This window comes from Empidonax traillii, unplaced genomic scaffold, assembly GCF_003031625.1.
Source record: "Empidonax traillii isolate 1590-97213 ecotype Southwest subspecies unplaced genomic scaffold, ASM303162v1 scaffold654:size409090, whole genome shotgun sequence".
NCBI classification, from domain to species: domain Eukaryota; kingdom Metazoa; phylum Chordata; class Aves; order Passeriformes; family Tyrannidae; genus Empidonax; species Empidonax traillii.
In genome coordinates, this window is record NW_020955847.1 from 302,810 (window position 1) to 316,419 (window position 13,610).

Below are 13,610 nucleotides of genomic sequence, written 5' to 3' on the forward strand. Positions count from 1 at the left end.
AGCTCTGGGCTGGGTTTGTGCAGCTCTGGGCTGGGTTTGTGCAGCTCTGGGCTGGGTTTGTGGAGCTCTGGGCTGGGTTTTCAGAGCTCTGGACTGGGTTTGCAGCACAGTAGCGGCACTTTCAAAGAGCAAATATTTCTTCCAGATGTTTCAGCTCAGCACTAAACCTGTGGTTTTCAACGTCTGTGAATGTCTTGCCATTCTTATTTAAACAAGATTCTTGATAGCAGAATTATGTGGTTTTTAAGGCTGCAAGAACCTGAGCACTTGCACTGCTCTTCTGGCTGATTCAAGCCCAGAGAGCCCTTCCAAGAGTGGAGGTATCAGGAAAACTTTGCCCTGAGGGGTGTCAGCAAACTGGTTTGGATAAAATAAGAAATTTCTCCAATGGGAGCTGAGCAAAGACCTTCAGAAATCCAAAATCCATCCCTCCTGCTTGGCAGGAGAGCTGCTATGGGCTGAGAGACCTGGGGGCTCTCAGGTAACTGGAGTTGGTGGCTGGGGAGGTCCCTGGTCAGGTGTCGTGGGGTGAAGAGCTGCTGAAGAAATGCAGCAGATAAAAGGGAGCCTTGGGGAGTTTGGGCTGAAGGTTGACCATGTTTTTCACAAGAGTTCAGTAAAGCCAAGCAATGTGTGTTTTGTGTGTGGCTCTTCAGGCTGTACAATAAGGGGGGGATGTTGTTTTGTGCAGGGCTCTGTTACTGCCTTGGCTTGTGGGTATTTCCCTTCTTTCCTAAAACGCTGAGAGCCACAGTGAGGTGTGGGAGAATGCAGGGTCACAGCACAAACAAAGGATAATTAGTCTACTGACCCAGGCTGTGAATAGCTTTAAGTTGTAGAGCTGCCACATGCTGGTATTGCGGCAAAGTATCCTCAATAACAAGAATTTATGATGAATTCAGCTCTTCCTGGGATGAATCTCGATGTAAATTTGTTGAGCTCAAAGCTGAGCCCATCCTCAACGTACCTTCTGAGGTGCTGAGCAAGGGGCAGAGCTTGTTGCACTCATTAAGAACTGGGGGTGTTTGTGCCTGTGCCAATCACACCTCTGGTGTCACTGTGTGAGTTTTATGAGATTTATAAGAGCCCTCACAGTATCCAAGAAAGAAAACTGTGACCCTCCTGTGTGGCTGCACCCTCAACACTGCTGGTAAATCCAGAAAGTGCTAAGACACTGCAAAGGGCACTTGGAGGTGGCAGAGACTATGAAAACAGGAGAGCTCTGGGAGCCAGAGATGCCCTGGGAGATGCTGTGAATTGTTGGCAACCTCCAGCTTGGCTTTCCCAGCACAGGAGTGACAGGAATTCCTGAGCCTGCTTTGCTGTGCTGTGGTTGCAAGAACAGCTCCCCAGGCACAAAACACACTTGGGCCTCTCTGCTGAAGCTTGGGGAGGTTTTATTTCCTTCAGTGAGGAGCATCAGGCTAAAATAGTTTCTAACTCTGCCCCCCTCCTTCAGAAGAGGCCTTGATGGTCTCCCATTCCTGCCAGGAATGCTGGGGAGCAGAGGACGTGTCAGCAGGAACGGCGGCCAGTTCTTGCTGCACACACACAGTCCCTGTGGCCTCCCTGCCTTCCCTTAAGAAGTGTGAGTCATGTCACCAGAGCCTCCAGCAGCTGAGGTCACATCTGGAGCAGTGGGTTCGTGACCCGTGCCTGGGATTGGATGGCTTCGAGTTCCTCTGCAGATGGTCCTGCCGAGGGAACCCCCGGCTGGATGGAGATCCCAGGAGATCCCACGAGTCTGGGGGTTGTTGGCAGCCTCCTGCCACTCCATGTCCACCTCAGATGAGTGGTTTGGACGAGGAGCCACCTTGGATTCTTGCAAGGTTTAGTGTTGCCCTCAAGCAAAGGCTCAGCTGAAGCAAAGCCACGTTATCCCATATGAAGACTTGCTGTGTGTGTCCCTCCCTGGCTTGAGAAAAGAGATTGTGGGATAACCAATGATGGCTGGTTTTGTAACCTTCTGGAGATAACACCACGTGTCCTCAGTGTCCTCACACACCTTCAAATCCAGGCCCTTCCCCATCTGATGCCCCCAGGACAGGGATGTCCCTCCTGGCTGCCAGGGCACTGCTGACTCAGGGACAACTGGACCTCCAGGGCCCTTTCCTGCCCTGCTTTCCAGCCTCTCATTCCCAGTCTATCCATCCATCCAGGGTTGCCCCAACCCAGGGGCAGAATCCGGCACTTCCCCCTGGTTGAACTTCCTGTGATTGGTGACCGCCCAGGGCTCTGATTCCTCACAGTCTCTCTGCACTGACCCAGAGACTCCAAGTGAAAACCCTTTGAACGTCATCAGCAGCCCCTGGGGCTCTCAGGGGACTTTCCTATGTATCCATTTTCCATCCTGTTTAAACACTGTCCCCTCCTCCCAACCCTGGACCTTCCGCCCCTTTGCACACACAAACACCGGCACGTTTTTCTCTCGGCGACGTTTCCATGGGAAACTTTCCAAGGAGGGATTATTTCACAGTCCTTTTCAACCCACAGGGGAAGTGGTTGGACCCGTGGCGTTTTCCACCCCTGAGTTGGGAGCTGGTCTGCCCCTCCCACCAGCTCCACATTCCTTGGAGAGAATTCCATGCTCCCGGTGTGTCCCTTCGAGGGGCTGCATCCCTGACTGACTCATTTCCCATCCACTTTGCTGCTTGTGGCTCTGATCCGACCCACAAGTGGGGCATAATATCTGGGAACAAAGGGATCAGTGTGATCCCATGATCCCATGCAGGAACGTTGTGCTGCATCCTTGGAAACTGGGGGCTCCCTGACCTGGATCAGCCGTGTGTGCAGAGTGAGGGGCCCGTGAGAAATGTTGTGCTCCTGAGGCTTAGGAAAACATTGGTGTGGCACAGATCTCTTATCTGGAGTTGGAAAACTATCTGTAGAAATGGTTTCTAAAATAGCAGGATCTAGGTGTGACTTTCCATGGCTGGAGAAGATGGAGGGAATTCTGAAAGGGATTGCTTAGGCCATGGTCAGATGCTGCTTAAGCTACAGGAGAGTAGCTTAAATAAAATCTCTCAATAAATTAGATTTCTTTTTCTTTTTTGTTCTTCTTCTTTTTCTCCTTCTTCTTCTTCCTCTTTCTTCTCTGTCTTCTTTTTCTTTCTCTTCTTCTTCTTATCATCAGCATCATTATTGTTTTTATTACTATTATCATTATACCCTGCAACTTCTGCACAGCAGTCCTCTAATGCACCAGCTAAAAGCCTAAGAGAGAGTTGAGGTGGTTTTTTTTTTAAGTCCAGTTGCAGAAAATTCCTGGGAGAACAGCATTATGGGTTTGCCAGAGTTTATTCCTCCATAATTATCAAATGTTCTTCAGTTCCGAGTTCAAGGATGAGGGAGGTTTGAGCTGCAGGTCCTGTGAGCACAGCTTGGCCCTGCTCAGCTCCTCACACATCATCAGGGGAAGGAGGGCTCTGGCCATGGTTACCCTGGAGCTGCCCTGGCTCCTGCAGTGGCTTTGCATGTGTGGTTGGAGCCGCCCCAATCACTGTGTTGATGATGTGCAAGGGAGAGCAGGATCCAGCTCCCTTTCCCTGGGCTCTCTCGGCTTTTGCAGCAACAAAAGAGGGAAATCACAAGTTATTTCAGTTGCTAAAGTTAGAAACTGTGACCCTGAAGCTGCCCCTGGGAGGAGCAGTGAGGTGGGAAGGGGCACTCCCAGAGACTCTCCTGACCCTGCTCTGAGTGGCTCTGGAAAACCATGGGATGGTTGAAGCTTCCTTAGGGATGTGTGAGTTGGTAAGATGTGGGGATGGCCACCAAGCTTCTTCCAGGTGCCTGGGCTGGAGGAGTGAGTTCCCCAGATGGCAAGAAGTCAATCCCTTGGTCAACAATTCCTTTATGATGTGTGAACCCAATCTGAAGCCACAATCCCCTGGCCCTGCCTGCAGCCCCTGGCCAGCCCAGCACTGGCTGCAGGGCAGCTTGGATTTGGGCTGTAGGAGCTCTAAAAGATCATCCCGGTGTTCCAAAATTCAGGACTGATGACCCACTGCCTCTTGCCAGGTGTTTCACAACCCAGGTCCTTCCTTGTTATTATTAGAAATAAGTAGGGCTTAAAAAGCTCTCATCCCACCAGTCCAGGTGAGTGCCTGAGGGTTGAGGCACTCCAGCTCCTCTGGAGTCTCTCACCTGCCTAGAAATGAAATACGGGAGGACAAAACTTCCTTCTGCAGCTCCTGGTGTTCTTGCTGTCTGGGGGGACTGATGGTATCTCAGCTCTCCCTGGGATTAGTCCTCATTTCCTGGCTTGGCTTTGACAGGAGATGGGAAGCGAAGGAAATGAGAGATAATTGAATCAGTTTTTACAAATTGGTTTGTCTCAGATCCAGTCTGAGGGATGGGGAAAGGTCTGGGATGAGGCTGAGGCTCGAAGCATTTGTGTGTCTACCAGAGCAGTGCAGAGAATTTCATTAAGAATTACAACCCCCAGGTCCTGCAGAGCAGAGTGAAGGTTGATGGTCTGCTGGAAGGTGATAATCCAAGCCCAGTCCATGAGATCCTCTGGGATGCTGAGATGGTATAATAACCTAAGTGGCTCTGGGAGTTTTGTCAGTGGTATTTATATCTGGAGATCAGAAATCCATCAGTGCCCAGTGGTGTTAGAAAAAACCACTGAAGAAAGACCAGAAAGTGATACTTTCTGAGGACTTTTGCTGCTGTTGGTTCTCAGATTGTCCTCACTGTGCTGTTGTACAGTTTTGTTACCTCAGAGGAAAAGAGGGACCAGGCAGCTGGACTGGTTTTGTTCACTGCATTTCAGTGTAGCCAGAGGCTGTTTGGCTTCCTTGCTCTGGAAAGAAATCCAGCCTATTATTATCATTTATTGTAATGAGGTGTTAAGAGCTTTCCCTGGGGAGTTGGAGCTCACTTGGGGAGGTGTCAGATGGTGGAACAGGTCAGCTGCAGGTTATACCAGCAAAACAACACATCACAAGGAACCAAGAAGGACTTCCAGTCTCACCCACAGACCCTGCCCACCAGAGTCCTTCTGAAGGGTTGAGGCTCCAAAGGAGACCGTTCCACCTGCAAAACCATCCTGCTGCTTCCCACCAGCTCCTAAGCTTCACATGGGGCTGGCAGAAGGGTTGTCTGGGCTGTGTCTTGTGAAGACTTTTTGGAAATCCAGTGTTTGCCCTGAAGGAGTTGCTCCATCATGTGCAGGATGTCAAGCTGACATCCCCAATTCTTTGGAATCAAAGCCCTGCTTGTTGTTTCAAGGCTGACACTTGGGGGTTGGGTTGTTGCTGATGGCAGGAGGTTTGGGATGCTCAGGTGTTATTGTGCCAGCAGTTGAGGGATGGGAGTTTAATGCTCCCTGCAGGGCTGGAGCTGCTGGAACCTTCTGCTGTATGGTCAGGAGAGACCATTCTCCCTCTCCTGGAGAGAACTGTTTGGGTCTCTGTTGCTGAGGGACAACAGGATGGGAACAAACACCCCCTCCCCAAGGCCCTGGACCCCTCCCCTGTGAGCTGAGCTCTGCAGCCCCTTCCCAGACCCAGGGACAGACACAGTGCTCCCCAGGGAGAACTTCTCCAGTGGGTGGTGGAGGAGGAGGGGGAGGAACTTGAGAGGAAGTTTTCTTTGCTCTCATTCCTCCTGCTGTTCTAACAGATTCCTCCTGTGGTGCTCCCAAAATCTATCACTGACGGTAGAGCAGTGGGAATGAAGATGTAGGAGGTCCCTGACAGACTTTGCCAAAGCCTTTCAAGAGGATGAGCTGAAGCCTCATGGGACAAGAAGAAACCAGATGTGACAAAGCAAACACCCCCCAGGGGATGGGCTCAGTCTGAGGCAGTTTTGTGGCTCATTTGTAGGGAAGAATCAATCCTCCCTGTTCCATCTGTGCATGTCTTCATGACAACATTGCTGAGCTTGGCTGATACTAAAGGGAAGCTGGATGTGACCAGGAATCCCTGGATGACACTGCAACCTCCCCTGGGGGAAGGAGGAGCAACTCCACAGGAGCTTTTGGAATGAGTCAGGGGCATGAGAAAATACCTTTTCTTCATCTTGTGAAAAGCTTTATGGATTTTATACATAAATAATGGCTGAAAATTCCTTACTGGCACTTGGAGGACTGAGGGGATTGAAGTAGATCCTGACTGTGGAGTAAGGAAAGACAAAGATCCTGTGAGACAGGACATCCAGTGCCACCAGCACCAGGGCTGGCAGCAGGGACCAGGAACACCTGGCCAGTGGAAGGGTCTTAAAGTCCCTAATTGTATTAAAATACCAGGTTCTGCAGCTGTGACTGCAGGTCATGGCTCAGCCACTCCAATGAATGACAAAAGGCTCCTCATTTCCCATTTCAGGGATTCGAAATGTTCCTAATAAAATGCCTTTATTGATGGTAAAAATATTACAAATTCTGAAATGCCACATCTCTTGGAATCACAGGATCATGGAATGGTTTGGATTGGAAAGGAGCTTAAAGGTCATCTCATTCCACCCCCTGCCATGGGCAGAGTCACCTTCCACCAGCTCAGGTTGCTCCAACCTGGCCTTGGACACTTCCAGAGATTCCAGGGCAGCCACAGCTTCTCTGGGCAACCTGTGCCAGGGCTTCCCCACTCTCCCAGGGAAGGATTTCTTCCCAATATCCTACTGAAATCCTGTCCTCTGGCAGTTTAAAATCATTTCCCCTTGCCCTTAAGGCACTGGAAGGCCTCTTCCAAAACATTAAAAACAAAATCTAAAAGGTCATCATCTCAGTTGTAGCCAGACCAGTAATACTTAGTGGACAAACTTCCATGTAGTATTTCCTATTTTTAATTTACATGATTTGCAACTTTAAGGGCAAATATATTTTATTTTACTCTATGATTTCTTTATACAGAGATTTTTTTTATTGATGATATATGTTCAAATTAGAAAGAGTGCACAAGGCATGGAGTCAGGACCCTTTAGTGCTGACAGCACCTGTGAGATGTGTTTGAACCTGAGGCCATTTCAGTGAAGCAGAAAGTGGTTTTTAAATAAATAAATAAATAAATTCCCATCCAGGTACCCCCTTTGCCCTCCCACTGCAGAGGAGCAGAGGATCAGCCCAGAAATGGGGCACGGGGGAGCTGGGCTGGGGATGTCTCACTCCAGAGAAGCAGCAGAACAATGCAGTTAAATTTCCCTTGTGTGGTGTTTGTTCTTAATTACTGGTTTTTGCTCTGTGCAGAAATTCGGCTTTTTTAACACAACAGTGCCTTAATCTGGAAATGGGCAGCAGTTGTGTTAGGAATGGGCAGCAGACCTTCTGCTGCTCTGTTTGTTTAACAAAGGCACAACCAGCCTCATTAGGTATCAGCTTTGTAAGTCTCCCCACAATTAGCATTTAGGCTGAGCATAAATTGTGTTTTCTCTGTTAAAGACCCTCTAAAATTGGCTGCTACGCTACAGAGTTATTGGAAAAGTCAGTAGATGAGTCTTGTTTTTCCTGCCTGCCAGTAATCCCAGTGACTGTGGACCCCCAACTCCATTTGGGGGTCAGTGATCTCTAAAAGCAGAGGAATTACTTGCAGAGGATTAGGCAATAATGGGATGAACCAATGTAAACATCACTTTGGACAGAATGCTTGAAAAAAATTCCCTCCCCAGCCCTCTCTAAGTGTCACAGTGGGGGTTGTGTCTCGAGTGAAAGGATGAAATTCTGCTTTTTAATAATTTAATAAATGATGTGGTAGTGGAGAGCACACAGGGGGAAAGGGGTTTTTTAGCTGTACCTCTCCCCAAGACTCACCAGTGCCTTCCTTGGAAACTTTCAATCGGATATTTATTGGTTTCTGATAGGCTGGAGAGCAGGAAGGTTTGTAGCAGTTGACAGAAAAGGCAACTCTGGGACACATTTGCTGCAGCCCAAGGTTTGATTGCCTCGTCCTAGGGCAGGAATATTAATTTTTTTTTACCTGGCTTGAGGAAGAAATCCTCCAAGATTAAACCTGGAGCAGCCCAGAGGTGCTGAGCATCCCAGCTGGACCAGGAGGGGATTGACAGCCAGAGAAAATTCATCCACAAATGGAATAAACTTTTGAGTCACAGGAAAGTGTTGCTTCCAAAAGCTGATTTTTTTTTTTTTTTTGGCCAGAATATTGAATATTGAGAAACTGCACTGAGTGTTACATCCCAGATCTCTTAATTCTGTAGTGAGTGCATTTCAGCAGTTAATGAATGGACTAATTAAAGACTGGAGGATGGGTGGTATTTAGCCCTGTAAGTAAAAACCAGCTCAAATCAAGATCACTGTGAGGAACGGACTTGGCTTTGAACAGCACTGGATTTTTGCTGGGCCGCTGAAAGTTCTGCTTCTGAAGTGAAAAAAAGTTGGCAGACGAAAAAATGTTAATTAACGGCATCAACCTCTCAGTAAATGGCACAGAAAAAAAAGCTGCTTGAAATAAATGTGGAGGGAGATTTGATGTGATGGTTCCAGCCTGGGGAATGAGGTGTCATGGGAACCCTAAAATTGTACTTTTGTCAAAAATGGGGGTTCTTTGCACAGGTAGCCAGAAATGCACCCAAAAATGCGTTTATGTTTATGCATCTTAGAAGCCAAATGCTCATAGGGATCATTTCTTTGAAGGTTTGTAAATGGGTTAAAATAAACTCTTGAGTATATTGGTGGCAGGTTCAAAAGACAGAGGAGGGGCAGGTCCTGGAGCTAATCCAGGAGGAGCAAACAGCAAGAGTACTGGGCAGAATGTAGGGATGGAGGCACTTGCTCCGGACATTGGATATTTCAGAGAATCCCAGAGTGGTTTGGGTTGGAAGGGACCTCAAAGCTCTTCCCATCCCACCCCCTGCCACGAGCAGGGACACCTTCCACCAGCCCAGGGTGCTCCAAGGCTTGGACACTTCCAGGGATCCAGGGGCAGCCACAGCTTCTCTGGGCAACCTGTGCCAGGGACTGCCCACCCTCACAGGGAACAATTCCCTCCCAATATCCCATCTCTCCCTGCCCTCTGGCAGTGGGAAGCCATTCCCTGTGTCCTGTCCCTCCAGCCCTTGTCCCCAGTCCCTCTCCAGCTCTCCTGGAGCCCCTTTAGGCCCTGCAAGGGGCTCTCAGGTGTCCCTGGAGCCTTCTCTTCTCCAGGGGAACCCCCCCAGCTCTCCCAGCCTGGCTCCAGAGCAGAGGGGCTCCAGCCCTGGAGCATCTCCAGGTTCTCCTCTGGACTCCTCTCCATTCAGCATCCTCAGTACAGCTTGGAATAATTCTGGAGTTGTACCTGACAATCCAGAACACTTTATTCAAGAACTTGATGATCTCTTTAGGACCAGCAGGTGCTGCAGCCCCTGCAGTGCCTCCCCAGGCACAGGGAGGGCAGTTGGAGCAGGGAAATAAAGTGCTGGACCCAGGCCATGAAATGTAGCCCTTCCTCCTTGAATCGGCCTGGAATGAAAGCAGCAATAGCATCCAGAATCATTCACAGAACTTTTAGAAGAATAGCTGGAGGAAGAGCTGTTTTGGGAAGAAGGAGTATCTGTGTCAGACCAGAGTCACCCCGAGTCAGCGATGTCGGCTCGGCCGGAAATTGTTTAATCAGTCCTGATGGGAGCAGGGCAGGGAGAAACGGGCCTGAGACAGGTCATCTGTGGGGATTTCCGTGCTAGACTTCTGCTCTGAATATTTTATGAATCAGCTGTGTGAGTTTGGGGAGGTTGGGGTTTGGTTTTTTTGGTTTGTTTGTTTGTTTTTTTTTTTTTTTTAATCTCGTATTTTATTCTATTTGTGTTTGGTCTTCAAAAAGGAAAGCAGTGCCCAGGGAACAGTGTGTGTGTGTGCTTACCCACGTGGGCTTCTGGGTCGTGACCTAACCTGTCTGACTGGTGCTGGGAATACAAAAATTCCCAGCCTTGCACTGGCAGTGATGGAGCTTTAATTTATTCTAAGAACACGCAGGGAAACCATCAAAAACAGGCAGGGAGAGGTGGGAGGCAGATGTGATGCTCTGTGACGCTGCCACCACATCCCTGTCAGTGCAAAGCACTGCAGCAGGGCATCAGTTCCTCCTCTCTCTGTGCCCCCGTGGTGGTGGGATGAGGAGCTTGCACTGCACGTGCTCTGCAGGAACTGCCTGCTTGTTGTGTGGCATTTTCAGGACAAATCCACGTGGCTCAACAAGGAGGGAGACTGTGGAAGTCCTTGCATTACCTGTCTGCTCCTGCAATTGGATTTAATGGAGGGGAAGCCCAGAAGGGACTAATTAGTCTGTGCAGACAATCAATGTCGTTCCACATTTCTTCATGCCTTGGTGGCTAAAGGTGACCCCCCTGGCAGGGATGAAATGCTTTCCCCTCGCTCTGGATGCACTTTCTTTTTTTTTCTTTTTTTCACTCTGGTTTCCTCCCTAATTGCATTTTTAGCAATCAACCCCAGGGTCTCAGCCCTTGTAGAGCAGCATAATAGTATTGACATTGTTTTTTTCTGCAAGTGATGTGTTTTTGTAGCGGTTTGCAGTGACAATTAAATGATCAGAGCTGGAGAGGATGAAGCTGTATCGCAGCACAGAGAGCCATAATGAGTGGAACTGTAATTTTGCCTCTATTAGACTAGAAGAGGTCTGATGCCACAACCCAAAATTGAATCAATCCTTCACTCAAGGAGAACATGCAGAGAAGTAACAGAGGACTGCCCTGGGTTTGCAGTTTCCCATCCAAATACAGTGTTTGCTCACATGGTCCTTGCTCTGTGTTGGGTTAATTTAACTGCAGGAGATCCCAGGGTCTCTCTTGGGCACTCCTTGAGGGGCAGCTCCAGGAGGAGGGATCAGACACAGCAGAGCAGCTCTTGCAGTCACAGATCCTCTTGTCCCCGTAGCCCACAACTCTTCCATCAAAACAGGCTCTACTGGCAAGAGGAGTTGCTTTTGCTGAAGGAGAAATGCGATTAAAAGTCATCCTTAGGCCTGTGGTTTTGTGCTTGTAAAAACTTCTGCGTGGATTTGGGTTTTTAGGGATGTTTTCTGTACTGATTTCCCCGTTTGCCCATCTCTGGATTCCCCTCTGTGTGTGTTACAGAGGTGCCAACATTTTTGTCAGCTCTTGCAGTGACTTTGCAGCAAGAAGTTGTGTCCAGTGCTTTAAAGCTGCAGGTTCAGGAGGTGTCATCCTGCTCAAATCCACGCCACAGTTTGTGCTGGGAAAACCTCCTTGAATACACTGTCCATCTTTTTCATGTCTAGCTTGAATTTCCCACTCCTTGGTTTCCCTCTGCAGGATAACTGTCAATAATAAATGTCTCTCCATCCTGAGCATTGCTTCCATCTTCCCTCCACCTTTTACTGTCTGTGGTTCAGCTGAATGTTAGAATGACTCACTTTTTTATGTTTTCCCCCAAAATTCATCTCCTCCTCCATCCCCTTCGCCAGAGATGTTGTTCCCCTCCCATTTTTTAATTTTTTTTTTTTTCTGTTTTTCTGACCCCGTTTGAGTCTTGAAGCACAAACCCCTTGGGCAGAGTGTCCCAGATGTGGTGCCATCACGAGAGATTTCCTTTGCCCTGGTGACACTGCCCTCCCCACCCCTGGTGGTCTGACTGCCTGGGCACAGGGCACCGTTGCAGGAAGCAATTCCTGGGAGGTTTTTTCACTGGAATACGGACTCTGCCAGTGTTCCTCTTTTTCAGACAAGCTGGAGAATCACTGATCTGCTTTAGGACAGGGCCTTGGCCACCCATGGTGGCAGCATCACTTCAGGGGCAGCTGCGTGTCCCAGGCAGCCCCAAGTGCCACCGGGGTCGTGCTGGCAGGGCTGGGATCACGAGGAGGGCACTGTGGGGATACACCCACTTTATTGTTTCCCACTCAAAGAAATGTGGAAAATTGCCTTAGGTAGAAGCTGAGCTGTGGGGACCCACCAGGGATGTTATAAAAAGCAGAAAGGGGAACTTTCTGAGGCCTTTCTGAGGCCTGAGCTGTCCTGTGTGATCATGCTTTGGTTTTCCTGCAGCGCCATAAATTCCTCCTCCTCATCCTATCTGAGATTCAATTCCCACAGAGAGGAAATGAGCAGGATGCATTTTTATTCCTGGAGTTGCCCTGAGGGCTCCTGGCTGAATTGATGTGCATTTTGCAGCCCTGGTGGTCAGGAGGGGAGGGCAGCAGAACTTGATGCCACCTTGGACTCCCTGAGGGCAGCCTTTGGTTGGCAGAGTCGCTTTGAAAGCCACTCTGAAGGGCACAGGAGTCCAGGAGGGCAGGACATCCTTCAAGAAGGAAATCCTGAGGTATTTTGCCTCAGTCTTAACCAGTAAGATCAGTTGTTCTGTGGGTGCCCAGCCCCCTGAGCTGGGGCAGAAGAACAGGGAGCAAAATGAAGCCCCCCTAACCCACAGGGACCTGCTCCACCCCTTAGACACACAAGTCTTGGGTGGGACCCACCTCAGGGTGCTGAGGGAGTTGGCAGAAATGCTCACCGAGCCACATTCCATCATTTCCCAGCAGTCCTGCCCGACTGGGAGGTCACACCTGGCTGGAGGTTTGCAAATGTGACAGGAGGAGGGTCAGGAGGAGGATCCAGGGAACTCCAGGCCTGTCAGCCTGATCTTGGTGCTGGAGACGGTGACGGAGCAGATCACTCTGAGTCCCATCACAGGGATCAGGCCCAGCCAGCGTGGGTTTGGGAAAGGCAGTGGATGAGGAAGGCGATGGATGTGTCTGCCTGGGCTTTGGGAAAGCCTTTGACACCATTTCCCACAGCATTTTCCTGGAGACACCGGCTGCTCGTGGCTTGGGCAGCAGCACAGACAGTGCTGGGATAAAGCTGGATGGATGTCTGGACTCAAAGAGAGGGGAGTTAATTGATCTCTGCACAGATCCTGATTTGTTATCTGAATTAAATTCCACTCTGCACCTTGATGTTTGACCAAGAAGGAGCCCTGGGTTTGCTGGGTAGTGTAAAACTTGCCAGTGTTAAACCTTGTTTGAGCTGCTGGGACCTGATTCTAGCACTGATGGTCACAGTGCCACCATCATTCCTTGGGTGAATGATTCCATCATTCCATTCTGAATGGTGGGGGCTCGTTCAGCTCAGACTCTTCTCCTGCAATTCCACTGGAGATTGGCAACTTCTGTCTGCAAAAGATCCATCACTGCAGCCAGGAAAGAGGAGATTTCTGTGCCAGGGCCTGTCTCCATGCCCAGCCCTTCCTCTGTTGTGCTGTACCATTCTTTGGAAGTTCCTTGTTTGTCTTGGTGCAGTATATCCCTGTCTGGTAAATTGGGACACTGGAGGGTTTTATGATGCTTTTAGAAACCTGGAAATTACATTGTCTGGTCTGGGTTTTGTAAAGGAATCCTGCTGTTTGTTCTGTTGTAGCTTGGCTTGAGTTAGGGGAGATTTCAGTGACTGTCTGGCCCTGAGGACACCTCTGTGTGTGGTGACCCTCGGCACGGTCCTGCAGGGCCTCCCACCTGGAGTGTCCCCAGGGATGCAGTGGGTAAGACCAAGGACTTCTGCTGCACACACAGTTTCAGAAGTGGCCTAATAATTCAAAAGGGGTCTAAACATTTAGGGGGAGTTATGAGAAGGGCAATAAACTTCATAAAATTAGTGCCACTGTGGTAGTTACACATTTATCCGTGACCTGGCCAATTCTGCAGGTGTCATAA

General features: G+C 49.4%; 1 protein-coding gene and 1 long non-coding RNA gene across 2 annotated transcripts in view; both read left to right on the forward strand.

Moving 5' to 3' along the window:
- Positions 1–13,610, forward strand: part of HIVEP3 (human immunodeficiency virus type I enhancer binding protein 3) — a 270,521-nt gene that overhangs the window by 232,208 nt on the left and 24,703 nt on the right. The gene's annotated exons all lie outside the window — the stretch shown is intronic.
- Positions 2,046–4,285, forward strand: LOC114065394. Its single transcript, XR_003572950.1, has 3 exons — positions 2,046–2,200; positions 3,748–3,750; positions 4,275–4,285. It is a non-coding gene; the product is annotated as an uncharacterized LOC114065394 (long non-coding RNA).